Genomic DNA, 18,208 nt, shown 5'->3' on the forward strand with positions numbered 1-18,208 from the left:
ACCTTAGAAATGAGAGGGGATTCTCACAACTGAAAGATAACTGCAAATTGGTCCAAGTAACAACGGTCAATCTCCTCGTCCAAAGCAAAATTCTTTGGCGGCTGCGCCACTACGGAAGGCGGGGCTTGTGCGAAAGCGTAGGGGATCTAAAGTTTAGCTTTGCGTCCTCGCATTGTTTATGGCAGATACTGAGATCAACTCTTGCCCATTCGTTCGTACCATAAGGCAACACTATGAAGAACGTGAAATGACCAACTGAAGCGTACTTCCACGCCACGTATCAATTAATGTTTGCTTATTTAGCGGGACAATGAAATATATAGCGATCTTACTATCAACGCCTTCTTTTCACAAGCTTCTTTCCTGAATATCGTGTCTGCTTTTTTCTGATTTCGAAGTTACATTGCTGTGTTGTGTTTTCTTATCCACAATATTCAAGACTTTGTACGTAAACCGCGCAACTTGTAGAAAAAGACGAATTATTTTAGCGGAAAGGCATGTATGTTTAATTGGTTGTCCGAAATGTTTTTTTTAAAGCAAAGATCTGTAGCAGCCACATTTTCATTGGTAAGAAGCATTTTTTGAAGGTTTAAACGATTCCACTTCACTTTTCCCCTCCCTTTTTGCGCGTGACAAATCGTGATTTTTTAAATACAGGTAATTTCCTGACGGCCAGAAAAATTGACCTCTGTTTTAAATATAAGCAAGTTTAATCTTCTCTTTCTAGTTATCGGGGGGGGGGGGGGGGGAGGGGGAAGGGGGTCTTTACGCATGCGACCTTCGAGATCCCAACCAGATTTCAATAGAGTCGAAATACACAATCTTCCGTACGGTGCGATTCTTGGGCGTCATCCGGAAACCTAAAGCTCTGCACTTGGGGCTACTCTTAGTCCTTGTTCAGATTTCCAAAACCATGTGTAGTTTTTAGGTGGCGATCAGCGAAGAAGACTAGCATAACTAAGTCAATGTAGAGCGGCGTATATTGGCTTCGAAGCAGCTAGCTTTATTGCTGTGGCCTATAGGCTCACTCGACAACATCACTGTGGAAGTCATCCCTTTGTGCACAAAGCTGTTGCTGAACACTTCTGTCTCTTTCTTCGTTTTCCATAATTTTCTCGCGGATTATGGTGCGCGAATGATCATATATGTCCCCGACTAAGTCGAATCGACCCACTGGTTAGCGCACTCGGCTAGTGAGCTGGTGAAACCGGGTACTCTAGAAAGGCTGTGTCAAAATCCACCCGCTGAGGCCACGTTTCGATGGAGGCAAAATGGGAAAGGAACCGTTGTGTTATGCAATTTCAGTGCTAGGGTAAGATTGGAGGGGAGTCAAGATTTTTACTTTTCTTGTCTGTGCGCTATTCCTTTTTTCTATCTCTTCCAACCTCCCCCGTTTAGTCAAGGCGTGGTCCATAATCGTAAAGTAAAGCTAGGGCACCGTTCAGGCTTCTTCGCAGTGCACAACTGTGTTGACGGAACACGATGATGATGACGTTTCCTACAAAGGCGGTACATTTCCAACACGCAAGAGTTCTCTAGAAGGCGGTAAAATTATGTAATTGTAGTTGAAAGCCACATAGTCTTTTTTTTTTTTTTTTTTTTGCAGTGAAGATCTAAAACTCTCAATGACGTCATTCCCTAATTTTTTCGCGCTCTTCTTCTTGCGAAGCCTGAAGCACAAAAAAGACAGGGAGGGGAGAGAGATATAAGGCGCGTTCCTGTCTCACACCCCTGTCTTCTCTGCACTTGAGGCTTCGCCAGAGAGAGCAAATTTCACCAACTAGCTCAACAAACAGCCTCATCTCGTCTGTGTGTTCCTTCTTCGTCCTTCGTATTACGCTCTGTTTTACCATCTCAAACACGTCTTACGCCAGCAGTTCATAAATAGGAACCGACAGCAGTTGGCACTTCGATTATTTGCGCGTCGGGACACTTTACTCTAAGCGTAAGTGCAAGCCATTGCTATCACCGAAGGAGACCACGTACCATCTTCATGGGGAGGCGAATTTCGCACAAAGTAAAAGAACGTGTAATCATGTAGTTTTTGTTTTCTGCTCACTTTTACACTCTTAACAGGCGCGCCTCTTAGTTTTTCCTGTCGGTAGACTAAATGAAAGCGAGACTCCGAATGCCAGACTACAGTGAATTGCTCTGATCGACGAGTCGGCTGTAGTGCCAGGTAAAAGAAAAAACAAAGTGAAAGTGCGAATTATTTTCGCATGAATGAAGCAACAAACATATCTCTTGACGACAGGTTCGTCAGCGGTGTTGGCAAAGTTAGCGGTGGCTTGACGACACTTACTGGTTGCGTGTGCTTTGGCGTAGACGGAAGCATGCTAAATGTCGAGGCTGAGTTCACGCGAAAAAGAGATATCCTGCATATTAATGCAGCTATACGCCATGCAGGAAATAGAAATAAGTGACATGTAAATAGGTCATAGGTCTAGCAAGGAAAGGAAAAAAGCATTAGCTGTGGTTCAGCTTGTGGTTAAACCTGGAGTTACGCGAGAGCTAAATCTGCATGGCTATGCTTAGGTTCGGCTTGAAAGTAGAGGCATGGCTTTTGTACATAGTAGTTGACTCTGTGATTTCAGCTTTATTTATGAAAAATGTCCTACGGACGCCTGGATCGAATGCCCGGCGGGGTCAGCTTCATATATGCGTGAACCCCCTGGTGACGTCATAACCGGACGTGACGCTATTATGACGTCACTTCCAGTTATTAGACATTGCTGCATGTGACGTCATCGCGTGATGACGTCACAGTCGTTTCTGTCATTGGTCATAACAAACTTGGTCATAACTAATGACTAATTAGTGGTAGTTAGGCATTGGCGCAGCGGCGAGGCGCGCGGCGCGCACACCAGCTGCGGGCTATGACGTGACTCTGCGCATGTGCACAGCTGGCGGAGTGGTGGTGCCACGGCTCAGCGCGCAGCCACGCTGACCTCGCGAAGTGGCTGGCGTAGGGTAGCTCTCGCTACAAACATCGGACGAGAAAAACCGGACAAAGAAGTTGAAAACATATGCTCCTGAACTGACAGCGTTCACAGTGGTTGGCGCCGACGCTTACTTTAGTGCGCCTCTGTGCATGAGCTACCGAAGATGCACCGTATGCCCGTTCTTATATCTGTACTGAACGCGCAGGGTAGGGTAGGATGAACTCTGATAGAGGAGAAAATTTGTGCGTCCCGTTAGATGGCATGGAACGCAGCTTTACCACGCACTGCCCTGTTTCGCAGTATTATGATCGTGACAGTATATAAAAGAAAAAAAAAAGTAACATGGGAGAGAAGAAACAATAACAAGTTAAAGGAAGAGGCAAGTACACTTGCTTCGTGCCCGTCCCGGGGGGGGGGGGGGGGGGGGGTGAAGTGAAATCGACGACTGTGTGTAAAGCACGTGTCTCTTTTCTAAACGTGTGATAAAAAAAAAATAAAAAACACGCTTTGCTGCCGTTCTTACAGACGTGAGTTTTATATCACGTCCCCAGCAATCGTGCATTAAATAAAAAGCATCATGAAAAAGTAAACACTTAGTTGGAGTACATGACAACTTAAAAATCGAAGTGTACACGATTCCTGTTCTTGAAATCTTTATATTGTTAACACATTGTCTTGATGCACTAGCCATTACAGAACTAGCCATACAACATATTCTGCGTTGTTCATATTATAACATCCGAAAAGGGGCTATATGGACATATCTCGTATATCTCGTGTGGGCAGGCAAATTCCATGAACGCTCAAGTTGCAGAGGGATACACTGTCGCTCTGGGCTGGTTTCCTTTCTTCGGACATTGGTTCAAGGATCGTGCCAAATCGCGAAACCTTGCGTAGAATGGCAAGATGCAATTAAGTCAGAGATTTAGAAGGCCCGTGCCGTCCGCCTATGCCTAAGCTGACACTGCCGGCCACTTAGATATAGGTGATTCTGAGACACTAATTAAAACACACGTATTCTCGTCACAGGGTGAAAAAAGACGAGAGAGTTTGCTATGGATTTGGAACGTGAGGCAGAGTACCTCCATCGGCAACGTATGTGCCTCCCGTTGAATACTTTGCGGATTATTTCTAATACACGTGGGTTTTTGAAGCTGCTAATAATATCCGAAAGCCTTACTCGAACAAAGTAAAAAAAAAAAATCAAGCAGCATGCAGTATGCATCATGACACGCATGTTGAAAACCTGGGCGCGCTTGAAAGACTACAAGAAAGAAGTCGCAAATGATACTGACCCTATAGTCATGGAGGCGAAAAGTAAGGGGCCCGTGTACTGTGTGATGTCAGTGCACGTTGCAGAACCCCAGAGCTATCCACTACGGGAAATTTGAAGCCCGAGTTGCCTTGGTACATTAAACCCCATAATCCAAACCGAACATATTGAACGGATGAATCTTAAGGAAAGTTCGCAAGAAATGCTTCATGACATTCATCGTACCTGCGTTGCCACCTTTCGCTTGAACATGGGATGCTTGAATTTACTACATTCACTCGACTTTCCAAATATGCATTTTAGCACCTCTGTTGCCCCGTTATGAGATATTTGACGTTAAAGCTTCGCTTATTATTATCGATACGTGCATGCCTTTGTACGGTGTGAGGGCATTGTCCAAACTCCTCGTATCTGCGCCGTCATGAACTGGTTCCGCTACCGTTTCCACCCTGTTGGCTTGAGGTGCAGGCGAGAGGTGAGCGAATAGTACAGCTCCCAGGAAGCCATTATTGCAAAGGTCTGTACGCAGCCAAGCTGTCACCTTACTTTGCATTTCCCCAGCAGCAGGATTTGCCTCTAAGCCTGCTGCCTGGGACCTCTCGGCATGCAACGGACAAGGCAGCTTTGCAGTATTCTCTCATCTCAGACACTCCTCAATAAAAGCTATACCAGAACGCCAGGAGGTCTTTGTGCGATAACATTTCTTATTTTACCTATTTTACCAGCCTAGAACGTTAAGGATATCGCCAGAATCTAAAAATGAATTGTAAAAGTGTAAAAAAATATTTGTCGATGGCACAAAGTTTGTTCTTTCGGCAATCATCCGACGATTCGCTCGGCCTTGCGAGACCGTTTCCTTGGCTTGGAGGAAGGACATTAGGTTCTTTTTGGTATTTGCTTTTGCAGAAAGAAAAGCGACGCTGCTCTTCGCGCGTTTGCGACTGTTTAGCTGGAGATATTCGCAGACGCTAGCACAACGCCAAAAACCTGGAATGTAGGCCTATGCTCAGCGGCTGTCATAAAATACGCCACTAAGATAGCCAGAAAAAGTACGCCGTTTTGGTGACCAGGTGCTGACGCATTCTAAATTCTGTTCTTCTGGAAACACGCTTATATCCCTATTCGAATGCGCCGAATCTTTTATCTGATGTGCAAATCTGCCTAAAAGTAGAAAGGGCCTCTGTTGCTGTCCTTTGTGCCGACATATTTCTTTTATTGCTCCTGGAAAATAGTGGTAAATTTTCGGTGTCCAGAGGAAAGCTCATACTGGAAGAAAAATGTAAGGCACTATTACACTAATGTTTTTTTTCTACACCTTTAGCTTTGCCATATAGGCCGCTACATTGCCCTTGCTATTTACGCCACGCCTGTTGTAGGTGCTGATATTATCTTGATATTTTTTTACTATGGTAAGATTCAACTTATGGCAACGTGAATCTCCAACCACATCCACCGTTCCCCAACACAGCAAAATGGAAGGGAGGGAGGTTGGGTTGACACTTCAGCTCCGTCTGTATAGGGTATGCGTTAATACCCTTCGTCAGCGGCTACTCTTGTGCATCTTCTTTCGAGCACATTCATGTCGCTATTCGCTTATTCGCTAATCCTTCATTGACTGGTTAATTATTATGGCTTATTATTGTCTTTAGCTCTTTTATCTCACGAAAATACATTAGCTTACAGTGGCTAAGATACCACGCTATAAGAACTACCATCCGACATTGATAGTCAGCTTCGTTTTAATGAAGCCGCACAAGTGCACCTACGTGGGCTCCAGGTAGCGGTCTGACACAGGATCCGAGGATCTCGGTGTGTTCGATTCCCAGCTCACCCCAGCGTTTCAAAGGAGGTGTTCGATTTCGCGGCTGCTGCCTACGTGGCCATGTCACGTGGTCTCGTGACGTCAACACAACGCGAAAATGAATCGGTGTCTTGCTATATGTTACCTGCAAAATCCAACCTGTCATAAGAATGACTGTGATTTTCGCTAGCAACACCTGCGTCGATAACGCCGGAGTTTATAGAGATAGGTTGCCTTTAACGCTATATTGCTAATAGCTCCGAAAAAGAAAGCATTGTGGCTTAAGTAATTTATTTCCTTGTTACCTAAAAATTAATGTATTCAGAAAACGAAATTACGACTACAAGAGTACTAATATTTGAAGGCAGTCGTCATCTGCTAATCAGTGGCCACTTTTGACTCAATATCGTAAATGGCGGAAAAAAGGCCGCTCTTAGAGTTAGAACGCTTTGCTCAAAAGTGTGCCGCCAATGCAGGGAACTTTGTTAGGTCAACTTTCTTGTCCAATCTTACTATGCAACCATAATTGATTTTATTCTTCTCTTGATCGCTGCGTAGAGTACGTACGTTTCAAACAGGAATGCCTTTTGTATACTTGTCCCAGGGCAATTCCTTCACTAAATATGACAGCGAAGTGACTGGGCTCGTTTCTTAGTAGTTTTGACTATCGAAGATTCACCTCTCTGTCACTACCTTCCTTCAGCAGGCTGTGAGAAGCGGCTGAAGGGTCTCACGTGCCCCCTAGCAACACATGAAAGGATGTCGCTCACTGTACTACATACTAAGCTGTTCTCCGAGAATCTTACGCTTATGATACGCAGTTTTCTGGCAACGGTGCCCATATTTAAAAAAAATTACATGTTGCTTCCGAAGTTTTCAGTCTCTGTTCCTATTTTATTCACAAAATTTATGTATTTTACAACCTGTCCGAGGTAATTGCCTGACGCTGTTTACTGGGCTCAAAATGATTCATTTTTACGCGGTAAAAATGCTTTCCCACACCAGGAAAAGACAGTGTAGGCGCGGCGTGTTTCAAAGACACTGCTACCGCGGCACGAATCAACTTGCATGGAACTTTTATCTTCTCTTTTTTTTTTCCTTGCCTCCTTATGAGTGAGTGTTTCATTTTTGAAAACTTCCCCCCGCCAACGCTTTCCGCGCGCGGAAAGAATTCATCGCGTGTTTCTCCACCCGTTAGCACGAAAGAAGCGTCCTGCTAAAGTGTGTCATGGCGGCACCACGCGAAATAAAATGTATGCGAATTCAAACCGAGCAAATATGGAAACAAGCGCTAATAGAAGCGAAGCTCAACGAGAAATGCTTAAAAGCTTCGCTCGGGACTCAGAGACCACAACGCACCAGAGTCGTAATTATAGAGAGGCAACAATAAAGAAGGCAATAAGAAGGCGAAGTGCATTTCTTCGTGGACGCAAGAAGAAACATTACTGTCCTGATCGTCTTGAAGCCGTGGTGGCGCGCCCCTTTCATTCTTGCTTCATATTTTGCTTTAATATGAACACAGCGGCGACGTCACTGCTTCCGTCTCCCGCTCAGGAGCAGTAATGGAGGGCGTAACGCAGTTTCTTAAGGAGGGAGACAATGCAGCGTCGTCAGAACAAATGTGGTCTGCTACGCAGACCCTGCTGCATGGAGCGGGGGGAAGGGAAAGAAAAAAAAGGGAGGGGGGGGGGTGAGGGTGTATGACGTGCGCGCCGCAGTGGAAGCAGGAAAGCTGCGAAAGCGCGGGCTATGAGTGAACCGCATCAGAGAGGGTTGAGTGAGGGGCTAGAGGAAATCGCCGTGCTTTGATCGGGAACATTAAAAGGATTGCGGTTTGAAATTTTGTCGTTGTGGCCTTTAGAAATGAAGGTCTCGTTGGTTGCGGAAGCGAGGGATGCTGGCTGCTGCGAAGGTTTCTCGAAGAGAAGAAAACTGACTTCGGCGACGCTATGGCCTCTGCCGAAATCGTCGTTTGCAACGATCAAGTCGGAAACGCAAGAAAAAAGAAAACTACAAAATTGGAGGAATGTATATATCAAGAGAAACATAAAGGCATGCCCGACTGTCTTCGGATCGAGAAGGCTCTTATAGTGACTCTTTCTTTCTACTCCTCTGAAGAGAATGCCGGGTAAAGTGCTTCGAAAGCACGCCGTTGGCTCGCCTTTACATCGGGGCACAACAATAAGCCTCTAATAAGCACTGCGTGCTTTGCTCGTGCTTTTTCGAATGGAACAACCGGATACGCGGAGAGATAGGCGGAGAATTGGAGAGGGGGAAGGTTGCGGAGCTTTGTTCCGCCATCCGCACTCGTCCTTCCGTCCTTCCCATTCTTCCTCGACGCTTTGTTTGAAACCTTTACAGTACTCGTCTCCCGCTCTGCGCTCTCGCTGGAAGGCGAACGAAAATTTGCACGCGCCGAATATTTTAGAAGAATCGGCGTCCAGAACTCCCACGCACGCAGGCAGACAGAAAACGCCGGGTCTTATTCACGTTAACTTCGACTCTGATGCCCGCCACCGTGGGTTTCGACTCCTGGATTCTTCTTTTATTTTCCGCCTCCTCCTTTTCTTTCGTTTCTTTCGGGGCGCAGAAAACAAAACTCCCTGGCAATCTCGGCTCCCGAAACGCGTTTTGTCTTGCCTCGTCTCGTCTCTTCTTCTGCTGCAACGTTTTTCAATTCAGACTGCGGGCTGGCGACCGATGAGATTCCTGGAAAGGTTTCTTCTTCGTTTTCGTAAGAACGGTTCGACTTCTCCGCGCCAAGGCAGAGAGGGGGCGTGGCGCGACAACAACTTCGCGATGACGCCCACTTCTCGCCCTCTAATACTTTCAATGCTGTCTGCGCTTGAGACGGAAGAAAATGAGGCTGAAGTGTTATGAGTGCGAAAAGGCACTTAGTTTTTCCCGCGGCCGAAGTAAAAACAGGTGTGCACAAACATTAAATTGCCTCTCGAAACAATAATAAATCAAAGACGTAGAGACGTAAAGGGAAGTATCAACGGTTGAATCCGTCGATCTCGCGAACCCTGTCGTTTTTCTAATCGCGCAAGGCTTCGCGGTGGTGACGCACATGCAGTCTCTGGTGAGACATTACTGAAAAGGGCGATTTCTGTACGGCTTTCTTGGATCTCTATAAACATTTATTTGCTTTTGATAGCTCTCTTTTATTCTTGATTTTCAATGATGGATCTGCTCCAGCACCCAACTCGTCTCGTTTCTTAGAAAACTGTTTTTGTACAACCTAAGCTATTACCATTGCCTCTGAAATGTTATCTATAACATGGATGACGAAGTCTCTTGCTAAAGCACAACTGTATACGGTGCCATTTACACCGCAGGAAAATATCCTGCAGCCATCCAAAAAGCATTGCAGGCCTTCTTGTCCCCGTGGATAAATGTCGGAATGATTGCAAATCATGAAACAATATTGAGTGATTACTTGTAATCTAACAAAATCCAGGCGCTAGTTAAATGTGACAACGATTCAGAATATATTCATGCGATACAATTGTTTTATTTCCCCATAGATCTGGTTAACCTAGAAACCTATGTGTTAGCCGAATGGGAAGTACGTGTACAAGCACGGCAGGAAATTGATTGTTGCCACCGTAAAAACATTCTTGAATCTTTTTTCGCATGAATGTCAGGATGTCTCAGTTTCAAAGAAATATTTGAAGTTGTATATAATATTTAGCTAAAGCTTCGGAAAATTTAAAATAAATTTATGAAGACAGGTGTACCAATGTCAGCAAACTGCCTCGGAAAACCGACCAATGTTTCTTACGTGACACGTAAGACGAAGAAATGCTTTGGGAGACTGGCAGACAAGAGTAAAGCGTTTTTTTTAGTTATATATTAACCACTTGTGGTAACTATGATCGTCTGTTACAGCTAGAGATGAAAAGAATAAGCGCATTGACTTCACAAGTGACAAGACTCTTGACTAGAGTCGTGTTGATGACTATATTTTTCACAGCAGCTGATATCCGTTGACCACATTCCTTTTTTCTAAGTCATGAGGCTTCTATCCAAAACATATAACACTGTCTTAGCATTGCCGAAACTCGTGCAGGAACTTTATCTCTGTTATATGCTGAAATGACGTATTACTGTATTGATATCACCTCAAAGCTGGACAGCGCGGATAGCATAAATTCGCCCCTAAAGCAGTTCACAACTATGAAAACGGTGATGGTTTGCGTCTAGCGGTGAACTGCGTTACTTGCGGTAGCAACACGCAACAGTATTAGACGCGCTAGAAAAGACGCCGCTGCTACTGGAAGCTCCAAAACATGCACACCGGTCGGGTAACTGGTAAGCTGGCGTAGTCCGTACAGAGATGAAGTGGAATATCATCGCGCGCATTCACCACAAATTCGGAAAACTTAATCACCTCGGAAACTCTAGCACTATTTCTTCTCAGAGGGAGAGAACGAAGTAAGGTAAAAACGGCGTTTTGCTACACTCCGTCTTCGCTCCAGGAAATCTACCCATGCCCTTGCCGCAAACCTAACTTCCTGTAAAGCGTGCTTTGTCTGCGGAGTTTTAGAGCTTAAGCACAAAGCCTCCTTTACATATCAGCAATAGAGGCTATTGTCTAGGTAATTTTTCACGTAGTGTACCGCCTTCTGTTTGTGTTGCAGTCACTGGCTCTGATTAGTTAGTAAGCGGTCATATAGTACAGTAAGGCGTATTTTATCTGAAAACTTCAGCCAAGATGGGTTTGAGGCGAAATCGTGATAAATGTTACTTGCTGCCGAAACAGCGCAATGGAGGAAAAGAGAAAAAAAAATGATGACACAGCTTGTTGATGGGATGAATGCTGTTTCTTAAAACACTAATAAAAGAAAGCTTTTTCAAGGAAGAAAAAAAAACTATCTTTGTATTAGAATCACGGTTTCCGGTTTCAAGAAACGGTTATTTCGCTCCCTTTCACACTCCTGCCGGCAAAAGCTGAAGTCGTTCCCGTAATTGTTATCAATTTGATTTGAACAGAGTTAAAAGGAATGTCTGTGCAAACTTACGCTTAGAAAATACTGTTTGTTGCCGCAACCGAAGAACTATTACTCAACCTTTCCCTCGGACTTTCCCTCGCAGTCTTCGCATCACGAAGAAGCTGGATTGCCACTTCCGCCTCTATACAACAGAGCTCTGTTTGCGTTTGGTTAGGTGCTGCTGCTCCTTACGGATTTGTGTTCATTTTCTTATTTTCCCTTTCCCTTGGTGTCTGTCCTGTGTTCGGTGACTTGCGTGTACGATAATTGCTAAAACAGCCTGGGGCGCCGCCTTTAGAGGGATAACAAAAACCAACTGGACACCAAGTAGCGAGCCACAAACTGAATGCAGCCTGTTTTCTCGCTGTTCGGCGCGCTATTGTGTCTTTTATCATTGTGTGAGAAAGGGCTGCAACAAAAACGCGGTCACAAAGAAAGGGGGCTGCTAACCGACTACAGTTGGATATTTCACGCAGCCTGGGGGTGTTTGTGCTGACAGCGTCTGCTTTCTCAGTCTCCCCTTCACTTGCTCTGCGGAAAGCGCTTGCAGTGCTCTCTCGATCGCTTTCTAAAACGGCGGATAAAATACATTGGACTTCAGCAGATTAAGGGCGCGAAATGAAGGACGGAAACAATTTTGACGTTCTTAACCGCAGTCTATAAATTGGTATTTTGAACTGAATTATTGTGGCGAGGTTTGTGCTGAAAAAAAAAAAAAAAAAAAAAACGACACTGCAACTGTTCTTTATCTTGACTCTATTGTTTCAGGAAAGGAAATCAGCGAAGCTCAGTTTTCGGTAACCATTTCGAAACCTTTTTAGTTGGTAACTATTATTGAAGATCGGCGCCTGAGGCTTCAGAAGAAAAGGAAGAAGAAGGGCAGCTAGAAATCTAGCAAAACTTCACATTTATTTGAATACTCCAGTCTTTCAACATATATATTTATGATCTACAATGCACCCTGGCCAATCCCCCGCCATGGGTATGTGCCATTTTGTCTGAAGTCGTCATAATCATCATCATCATCATTTCTCTTAGGCAGCTGCATATAAAAGGCTACTGCTCTAGTCATCATAACGTGGAAATTTATTGCCGAGAAAGCTCCCTAGTGGGTTGGGTTTTGGGAAAGATTGATAAGAGTCGTAAAGATGTGCCCGCGGAAAACGCTTGAGAAAGGCGTGGGCAAACTAATATCTGAAACTGAGGCTGTTGTTAATTCAAGACCAATCACATTCATTTACTCCAGTCCTAATGAGCCAGGCGTGTTAACTCGGTAGCATTTCTTTCTAGGATGCCGTCATTTGTCTACGCCAGAAAGTAGTGATGAATCACAGCAAACGGATGTTCTAAATCTGTGGGTTCACAGGTAGCGGTTGATGATTGATCTCTGGAAACAGTGGCGCCATGAATACCTTTTTGCTATTCGCAGTTTGCATGCTCGCCAGGTGCACAACGCGCACGACCTCAATGCTGGTGATGTTGTAATTGTTCATGAGGACAATGCGCCAAAACTGTTTTGGAAGACTGGTGTTATTGAAGAATGTAGAAAGAGCAAGGACCGAATAGTGCGCACATGCCGAGTTCGATTACCGCAAGGGTCGGAACTAGTTAGGCCAGTTCAACGTCTGTATTCAGTAGAGGCTGTGACCTCGGGGCCTGAAATGTATTGAAGATCGGCGCCTGAGGCTTCAAAAGACGAAAAGGAAGAAGAAGCGCGAAAGCGTGGGGCTCGAGGAGTAGTGTGAGCGCCATGTTGGGACTTCAGTAAAGAACAGCTAGCATCAGCTGGCGTGCCTTCCTTCTCCTACAACAATGTCCTCAATGTAACTGGTGAACGTTTCACCGGGTAGCTGCAGTCGCGACCGAAGACGCTGTTCCGCGCGGAGTTTTCGGACGGCGGGGCGGCCAAAGACATCAGAAAATTTCGTCTTGAAACTCGCCCAGGTAGTAAAGTCAGACTCGTGGTTTCTAAACCACAGATTAGCGACGTCGCTCAAGTAAAAGATGACATTGGTGAGCTTACGGTTGTCGTCCCAGTTATTGTGACGGCTGACCCGTTCGTAAGTGGTCAGCCAATCGTCGACGTCGTCATCGCTGCTTCCACTGAAGGTAGCGGGGTCCCGTTGACGAATCGCACCTGTGCAGGTGACGGGCGGAGGTAGGTGCAATGAAGTCGGCTCCGTCATTGGTGTAGTCAACGTTCTGCTGCGAAGTTCCAGGGCGAGATGAGTACAGGGAACCTCAGATTGACCTCCACCAAGTGCGATGTGGATTTAATAGTTCGTTTGAACGTCTAGCGCTGCCAGTAATTCGGGCAGAGCAGGGTCGAATTGCCAGCCGCAGGGCACAGCTTCAGCACGAGAGATGGGCGCCGGAGCCAAGCGATGGTGATGGCGATGCCGCAGCATTTTCCGTTCTTTGTCTTCTTTACACCTTCATCATTGATCAATGTTTTCATGGCGTGCTGAACTCCCTAATGTTGTAGTGAAATTTGTTATATGATAATCATGGAGACATTCATCAGTTCAGTTCAGTTCAGTCGTTCAGTCGTGTCCGACTCTTCGTGACCCTATGGACCATGTCACGCCACGTTTTCCGGTCTCTCACTATCTTCCTAACATCACATAACTTCATCTGCAGTGCCTCGAGGATGCCATCTAACCATCGCGTTCGCTGCCTACCCCTTCTCCGGCGACCCTCAACCTTTCCCAACATCAAATCTTTCTCCAGCGACTCGTCTCTTCTCATCAGATGACCAACGTAGCTGAGCTTTAGCTCTAGAATTTGACCCTCCAACGAGCAGTCAGGGTTTATGGTCGACAATATCGACTGATTTGATTTTCTGGCCGTCCAAGGAACTCTCAAGAGTATTCGCCAGCACTAAAATTCAAACGCGTCAATTCTTCGGCGGTCAGCCTTTTTCACAGTCCAACTCTCGCATCCATACATCACAACCGGAAAGACCATAGCACGAGTTATACGGATCTTGGTTGGCAGACTAATGTCTCTGCTCTTTACTAGGCGGTCAAGGCTAACCATTGGTCTCTTTCCCAGCAGCAGGTGTCTCCTAATTTCATGGCTGCAGTCTCCTTCCGAGGTAATCTTGGAGACATTCATACATGGGCAAAATTGAATTCCAGAAATACATCGAGCAATCAAGCAAAAAATGGAATGTGGTAATGCATTTTTTAAAGAGCAAGTGTGTGTGGGTAAATGGCTTGAATCGGTAGTTATGCGCATACTATTAGGGTTTAGTTATCCCTCCCGGCACGGTTGCTTAAACCCATTTGCGAGAAGTGGCGGTTTTGATGGGTGCCAACGATTCGGAAGATGCAAGTGAGTACTTGCGCGCTTGTTTTTACGCTCCGTCGGGCTGTAACAACCGTCGATGTATATTATGGTCATACTTTATCGCCCTTCCAATTTGTGCTGCAATTGAACAGCAACGCGAAATAACAGCCTAATTTCAAAGCATGTTCGCTTCTCATTAACCTACATGCTAAAACATGGTTCACTGAACAAGTTGCTGGGAAGTGAAAAACTTCTATGTGGTTTATATTTGCTTAATCTTTTGGACCGCATGTAATAACAACCACGTCCATCGTATGCACATATCCTACTCAGATATACGGCGTTATTACTCCTTAACTAACCCAGGACAATAACTTTCTGATTACTGTAGCGTAAGGCATTTTAGAAAATGTCGAAATGATTTGTGAACAGAGGAAAGGGGTTGGATTACAAAAAGACGTAAACCAAAATGAACAAGAAATGGGGAAACCTTGCTGCTCGAGCTGAAGATTCGACAAGGGATTTGTCGTTGCTTGCTTGAAGACAAGTACTCTTTGGCCTAGCGCACAGAGGCCTTCCACAACCCTTGTTCATTACGCTTTGCGTTCTACATTGCAGATAGAGCGATGAAGCTTCAGTATGCTCTCTTCGAGTAGATGAATGCTCTAAATGTGTACTGAAATATCAGCATGTATATATTGGTGAAGAAAAAGAAGAGAGCATGTTGCGCGGTCAGGTTATTAGGAAGTGACAGCTAATGAAGGGGGTCCACAGGAGAAGGCGGGCTGTCTTGATTAATCTTTCGGTTGTCAACGGGTTGCACGTCGGTCGACTTTGTTGCTTCTGTTTCTGCGCAGGATTCTCGCGGTAAACATGATGCCACTTTGCTCTAATAATAGAGTATGTCAGACGCTCCGGAAGTTGGGCGCAGCAATCACCGCTGTGTCTTCGACTTGTTTTTTTCTTATTGCATCAGTGCTTGCTTTGTCGTTTTTAGGTGCAGTGCTCTACTGTAGCTTATCGTCCAGAGGGAGGCTAGACACAGGTAAAACAGAGCCGATGATTGCTGTTGGTAACAACTTGACGTATTTACTGGGTTGATGTCATTCTGATTGTGGTTTGGGAAATGAGGTTTCGTCAATCAATTGTTCCAGGCTTAAAGAAAACATTGCGTGCTTAGTGATTGCTCAATGCTTTTCGGAATAATAGAAATTGAAAGTGGTGCTAGCGTTGAGAGGCTGTTTTCGAAAAGGCACAAAAATGCGTTGCAAACTTGCCGCAGCGAATTGAACCAAAAGCGCGAAGCAGAGTTGCTTGTCTTTTCATGATAGAGCCCTAGAGTTTTCTCTGCCACTCTCTCTCTGTATTTTGTTTTTGTTTGTGTTTATACTCTCAACTTCCAGAAATGTTTTCAAAACTTATTGCTTTTCTCATTTCTCTCGACGCCGGCATTTCAGACCTGGCGTCGATAATAAATGCACATTGTCATTTTTGTTTTAGTATTTTAGCATGCAGATTGTTCTAACACAAAGAAGTATTCAGACATTTCCGGAAATCCCTGTTACCACATGCGTTATATCAGTCAGGTACCCTATAATCAACCTAGCTCTCTGAATGTATGCCTCTGCTCGCTCAAAACGATCAAAAAACGGCGAAAGAAAGCACGTCACCATTCCAAATGTAGATTTCCATTTAGATAAAGGCAAGTGTTGGAAAGTACATATAATATCTGTGATTGTTTTTCTTTTTGCAATCAAATATGTATGCTCCCCGTTCGTCGCCTCCTTCGCCTTGAAAAAGTTTTGATGAGAAAGAAAATCCATACTCAGTCGTGGCTATGTGAATCGCCGCTCCTGACCAGTTTATAAAACTTCCTTATACATATTCTATTACTGCCCTCACATGTTCCGACATGCCAGCGGTCGATTAGGTTATTGCAGAGCCATTTTTGCCTCAAGAAGAGAGTAGATGCAATGGCGACCTTAAGTAGTGAATTTGAGAAAAATGTGATTCAACGCATCTGTGAAGGTGGGACTGTCAGGAACATCGTATACGTTTGGCCGTTTTTATTATTTTTACAACAGTTTCAAGCTAAATAATTATGTAATTTAATGAAGCAATCTATTCATTTCCGTTTGCTTTTATTTAAAAAGAAAAATAAGTAATGTAAAATAGGAAGGTGAGGAAATGAAGCAGCGAAGACATGGTCATCTTTCGAGTGCCTATCGGGCCACGATATAAGAATGCGCTTTGGCCGAAAGAAACTACAGGCTTCCCAGTTCCAGCTCAGAGGACAGCTCCGCAAAATATTATGAGCCGTAAAAATATTTTAACTGGCTTTTTCTGGCAACAGTGACGTTTTTGCGCCAGAAATTTACACAATTGTCACCGAGAAAAATGGATTTTAAAATATTCCAGCCGCTGGGGTCAGCATCATGATGTCATCATTAAAAAAAGGTGGGTAACCTCCGTTTTACTCGCTGAAACTTTTACTTGTGAAACCATCCTGTAGTGGCGCAACCTGTAGTTCTTGGTTGGGTTCTGTCTGGCTTTGAAAGTCCCTTTTTGGTGGGAATGGTATTTTTAATAATGAATAAAATACAGGTGCTTCGTCGACAGATGCGAACTGTCTCCGCTTAAAAACACCGTAGCTGCTCTGCTGTATGGCCGATATGTATATTTTCACCAGAAAAATAGTCCCAATCTTCTAACTTTAAGTGATAGTGCCCTGCAAGCAGCTGTTTCTCGTTCATAAATTGGCCCCCGTATATGCGTATATTTTATGAATCATTTTGTAGGCTGAAGAAAATTTGAGAGTACAGCATTCCATCAGGTCCATTTTTTTTCCCAGCTAAAGCGTTCAATTAACTGCTTTGAGGACTATCTCAAGCTCCCGAGTTGAAAATTAACTTTTTTAACCAGTATTTAAAGCATTAGCTCATTACCTTTCAGTAATTATTAATTTTAGATATTGAAATGAATGCAGAGTAGAATACTTTAGACCCTCAACAGTTCTCAGGTGGCTTGACCGGGCTAGACAATCATGAGACTTTTATACAATCTTCTTACGTTTCACTGGGGCACCTGGCATCACCGCCAAGTTATAAATTTTGAGGTGGTAGTCTACGGTATTTCGAGTAGCGGAGATTTTGTGTGGCCCCATATTTGTTTTCATGCTTTCATTTAAATATAGGAAAATCTTATCAATATGACATATAAGAACCCAATTTGATGGATTGGCTGTTGTTTGTGAGGCTGTACAATGTGATTCCACAATTGTAACCGGACACACTGCAGCTGGAAATCTGTTTCTTAAAATAATTTAACAAGTTGATAGAAGAAACTAACAAGATATTTGGTCATATTACATGCAGTTGCAAATTTCAATTCCTCTACCTCTACCTCTGGCGCCTTCGCATATTTTAGACCCTTTCTTCAAACGTCGGCTGGGACATCTGGTACCGTAAGGGATGTTTTCCTCTGCTCCGCATTCGTTTGGCCATCAACCACTAAATTCTTCGCATTACAGAATGAATACCCTGCGCAGCGCCTCAGAGCGAACTGCCAACAGCGAAATGCCAGAGCGAACAGAAGGCAGCAGCGTATAGTATTGTAGCAGAGTGCTCAAGAAACTATGAATCTTTTCGGGGTGTTGAGCTTTGGATTGAAGTAGCATGATGGCTACCCTTCTTCTTCGCGATAGTTGGAAGATGTGACTGTGAACCAGCAAAACAGCGACGGAAACAAGTCGTCACAAAAAAAAAAGGAAAGACTCGACGTACTGATAGTATACTTTCCCGTGTGCCAAACTATCTTTTGAGAGATAACCCGCATCCTTGTTGATTCTTTAACATGCACAAAATGTGTAATAAGCGGTTGTTTCGCGGTTAGTATATCACAGCAACTA

The sequence above is a fragment of the Amblyomma maculatum genome, chromosome 4 (assembly GCF_055883805.1).
Source record: "Amblyomma maculatum isolate TAMU_Amacu chromosome 4, ASM5588380v1, whole genome shotgun sequence".
Classification (NCBI taxonomy): domain Eukaryota; kingdom Metazoa; phylum Arthropoda; class Arachnida; order Ixodida; family Ixodidae; genus Amblyomma; species Amblyomma maculatum.